Genomic DNA, 5,000 nt, shown 5'->3' with positions numbered 1-5,000 from the left:
CTTATTCGTCAAGGGGAAGCTAGTATTGACCAATCACACAAAGCCGCGGTCACCACCATCACAACCACTGTTTCTACTATTCTTACTACTACTACTACTACCACTACTACTACTACTACTACTACTACTACTACTACTAGTTTTCTGCTTCTGACAGCAAACAACTATAATTAAAATAATGTCAATAATTATTTTTCTCTATCCTTACTACTACTACTACTACTACTACTGTTATGCTGCAACTAATAATAATACTGGAATTACTACTACTACTACTAATAATAATAATATAACAACAACGATAATGAACATGATGATAATAAAAGAAACAACAATAATCACATAGCAACTACTACTACTATTACTACTACTACTACTACTACTACTACTACTACTACTATTACAAAGAGGGGACGCGTGAGCCTAGCAACAGACAAGTGTGGCAGACAGGCAGGCGTGAGGGAGGGACGGGAAGAAGTGAGGGTGACTCGGCGCTTTCTCATTACCCTTAGTTGGGATAGGTGTGGCCAGGTATGAATAGGTCACACCTGTATGACTGAGACACACACACACACACACACACATGTACGCTTGGTATGACTAATCTTCAGCATGTGTCCTACCTCACACACACACTTGTCGAAACTTTGTAATGTCGCCTAGTTATTACTTCTTACACACCTGTTGCCTTGAGTCGGTCTAGGCACCCTTCAGAACACCTGGGGAAAAAAAAGGAGGAGAATTTGCAAACACCTGAAAAAAGAGGAGAATTTGCAAACACCTGAAAAAAAGAGGAGAATTTGCAAACACCTGAAAAAAAGAGGAGAATTTGCAAACACCTGAAAAAAATGGAGAATTTGCAAACACCTGAAAAAAAGAGAATTTGCAAACACCTGAACCAAAAAAAAAAGGAGAATTTGCAAACACCTGTATCTTTCTCTAATGCTACGCGGGATATTTGCGCCATTGTTGCTATTATTGTCGTTATTAGAATTAGTGATGTTTTTTTAGGCAGTTTGTTGTTCTCTTGTTCTTGTCTCCCATCTTTGTTTTTGTTTTAATTCTGATTTATTTTTGTCGCATGAATTTTTTTTTTGTTAATCCCTTTACTAACATTATTATTATTATTATTATTGTTATTATTATTATTATTATTATTATTATTATTATTATTATTATTATTATTATTATTTTTATTATTATTACCGTTAAGTAAGTTACGGTTATTAAGGTAATATTGATTTCGTATCCAGTGAGACAAAATTCTAATAATCTCTCTCTCTCTCTCTCTCTCTCTCTCTCTCTCTCTCTCTCTCTCTCTCTCTCCTCTCTCTCTCTCTCTCTCTCTCTCTCTCTCTCTCTCTCTCTCTCTCTCTCACATCTCCGTCAAGGTATTTATAGAATAACGCGTGAACTATTTCTGCACACAAACACACACACACACACACACACACACACACACACACACACACACACACACACACACACACACACACACACACTCTCTCTCTCTCTCTCTCTCTCTCTCTCTCTCTCTCTCTCTCTCTCTCTCTCTCTCTCTCTCTCTCTCTCTCTCTCTCTCTCTCTCTCTCTCTCTCTTTCCACCCTCCTTTACACACACACACACACACACACACACACACACACACACACACACACACACACACACACACACACCAGGCGGGGGTGGGAAATGTCAACACACACACAACACACACACACACACACACACACACACACACACACACACAAGACGACACAAATATGTACGTATCAGCGTGTGTACTTGCATATATGGTGCACACATGTACGTTTTTTTCTGCTGCATCCGTGATAGGTCAGCGCAATGCAGTCATGTGAAGGTTCGGCGCGCGCGCACACACACACACACACACACACACACACACACACACACACACACACACACACACACACACACACACACACACACACACACACACACACGTGACTGTCTCTTGGGTGTCAGTGTCCTTATGTTTCCTGGTGAGATTTGGGTCTATTTCGGGCTCCTCCTCCTCCTCCTCCTCCTCCTCCTCCTCCTCCTCCTCCTCCTCCTCCTCCTCCTCCTCTTCCTCCTCCTCCTCCATCATGACAAGAGGAGTGTGTGTAGGAGGGGAAGGAGGAAAGAAGACTGATGCACTTGAAGTCTTTGAGAGAGAGAGAGAGAGAGAGAGAGAGAGAGAGAGAGAGAGAGAGAGAGAGAGAGAGAGAGAGAGAGAGAGAGAGAGAGAGAGAGAGAGAGAGATGGAGGTTGTTTTTTTCAATTATCTGATTTGGGTTCTGCAAATAAACGATTAGTTAAGCAACATACCAAGAGATCAGTATTCCTCCTCCTCCTCCTCCTCCCCTTTCCGTCTTTATTTCTTTTCCTGTTCAGTATTTTCCAAGGTTTTAATGTCAGTTTATTACTTCATATATGTAACTTTAGTGAGAATGAATGGGGTGATGGTGGTGACAGTGATGGTGGTGGTGGTGATGGTGATGTTGGTAGTTCTAGATTACGTGTTTGATGGTGTGGTTCTCGTTTTGTTTTTGTTGGTAGTGGTGGTGGTGTTGGTGGTGGTGGTGGTGAGGTAATAGTGGCTTTCCTGACGGTGACGCATCAATGGTGGTGGTGATGACGACAGCCGTGATTGTGGTGATGGTGGTGATGGAGTGTAGAGGTAACGGTAGTGGACGGTAATGATTGCTGGTGATGGCGGTGGTGGAGACAATAGTAGTGGTTGGGGTGGACGTGGACAGCAGTGGTAGTGGCGGCGGTGGTGGTGGCACGTAATGAACAGCAGATGGCGTGGTGGTGGTGGTGGTGGTGGTGGTGATGGTGTGTTGGAGTTCCCAGTCTTGTTGGTCAGACATACGAACATACACTGGGCCTTCAGATGCCTAGGGAGACTTGGAACCGCCCTAGCCACCACCACCACTATTAGCCCCACCCTCCCTTACAGCAACACAAAAACAAAGAAAAAAAAAAGCTCATTACATTCACCCCACGACGTCGCTACCAAAGGCCGTGGGGAGAGAGAGAGAGAGAGAGAGAGAGAGAGAGAGAGAGAGAGAGAGAGAGAGAGAGAGAGAGGTGGGGAGCAGAGGGGCACCAGGTAAAGATGGAAATGAACACAACTCACCTTGCGGGCACAAGAGAGAGAGAGAGAGAGAGAGAGAGAGAGAGAGAGAGAGAGAGAGAGAGAGAGAGAGAGAGAGAGAGAGAGAAAAAAACTCAGGTGAAGCAGGTTGAGAAACACGTTTTTCTTTTTATACTAGACTGGGCTGTACAGGTGAGCTTCGGTTTTCCCTCAAGCCTGGAGAGGTAAATACATTCTTGGCGGCGGTACGGCGGGAGGCAGGCCAACGGTGGAGCTGCAGGGGCACAGAGCCGAGGGAGGCGGGAATCCCCTCTCCTTCACTCCTCCCTCCTGCCCTCCCTCGCCTCACATGGTACTCCTACTCCCTTCTCACCTCCTTCCTTCATATTTTAGCCTCCCCTTCATTCTCCACTCCTCGCTCCTTCAACCTCCTCCTCCTCTTCCTTCTCCGTCTTCTCCGCCCCGCCCCTCCGCCACGTGGCCCCTTTAGGACGCCGTTTCTAGTGGGTTGGTGCTACAAGGCCCAGACGAGGGTGGTTACTTGGCAAGGAAGGCAGGCCCCGCGGAATTAAGAATATAAGTGTGACCTGTCGCAATGTCACCACTCTTAGCCGCAAATAACGACCCTGACGAACACCCCCCTCCCCCCCCCCCGCGCTTCATCCACGGCGGTTTGGTGTTGTGGAGCTGCCAAGTCAGGGTGGAGTGGGCGGCGGCGGCGGTGGCGGCTAGGCGGTATGCGAGGCCCTGCGTGGCTGGTGGTGCGGGGGGCGGGAGGGAAAGTTTAGCCCGAGGGAGCCTTGGAGGGAAGGAGGGACGCGGGGGGGAGGGGGTGTGAGGGGCCAGCTGCTGTTGCTCTTACTGCCAGTTGAACCACATTTTTGTCCCCCCCTCCCTGGTCCCTCCGGCGCACGAACGCACGCACGTACGGTAAGGTCAGAGGTTGGGCGACGTCAGTGAGGCGGGCGGGAGCGGCGGCGTCACCTTGCTGGCTGGGCCTCGCTTGGTGGGTGTGAGTGAGCGTGCGTGCGTCTGTTGGTGTGTGTGTGTGTGTGTTGGCGGGCGTGAGTGGTGGTGGTGGCGGAGCTTGGCACCGAGCCAGAGTGACGTCACGCTTACGTGGCCCCGCGCCGTGGTGAGGGACGCGCGGTGGCGGCGGTGCGGCCTTGAGCCTCCCGCTGCCTCCCGCCTCACCACACTGTTTACTCTCCCGCCCTCACCAACACACCCCCCTCCCCCACACCAACTCAGCGGGGCGCCAGTATGGGCGTATAATGGGAGAATGTTGGAAATCCCGGGCGACGCCCCGCGGGGACCCACACTCAGAATGGGTGACGCGTTAGGGCGGCGGCGGCGGTGCTGGTCAGCGGAGCCCCACCTCCCGCTGTCCCCCCCCTCGCCGTGCCCCGCCTCTGCCGCCCACAGCTGCGTGCTGGCCGCCGCCCTCGTCGGGAGTGCCGCACCTCCACCCCCTCAGCTCCTCGCAGAGTGCAGCCATGATGGTAAAATCCTCCGCGGCTGAACTTCCTCCCTGCAGCGTCCTTCAGCGGCGGTGGAGGCGCCTCGCTGCTGCGGGTCCGGGAGTCTCCGTGGCCTCGGGGCCTCGACGGCCGCACGCACGGTCGCAACCCCTGCCTGCTTCCCTCCTCCCTCCCTCCCTCCCTCCTGACTCACTCTAAACACCTGCTGCGAGAAACTGTGTATCGCCCCGCCCCGCGCCGTTCCGCTAAGAGCCTGTGTGGTGTCTGAGTGGGGCGGGGAGCCTCTCTATCAGACTGCGTTACATAAATATAACCGGATGTGTTTTCAGACGCGCTGCTCAGACGGTGGAGGACTGGGCTGGCCTGAGCCTCCTCCCTCCCGACTTTCGGCCCTCTTGTTCCCTCCCTCCCTACC

General features: G+C 51.1%; 1 protein-coding gene across 1 annotated transcript in view; it reads left to right on the top strand.

Annotated features, from left to right (window-relative positions):
• Nucleotides 1–5,000, top strand: part of LOC135107975 (interferon regulatory factor 2-binding protein 1-like) — a 16,484-nt gene that overhangs the window by 2,622 nt on the left and 8,862 nt on the right.

Source organism: Scylla paramamosain, chromosome 16 (genome assembly GCF_035594125.1).
Source record: "Scylla paramamosain isolate STU-SP2022 chromosome 16, ASM3559412v1, whole genome shotgun sequence".
NCBI classification, from domain to species: Eukaryota; Metazoa; Arthropoda; class Malacostraca; order Decapoda; family Portunidae; genus Scylla; species Scylla paramamosain.
The sequence above is the reverse complement of the archived record's forward strand: the minus strand, read 5'-3'. Positions and strand labels throughout refer to the sequence as shown.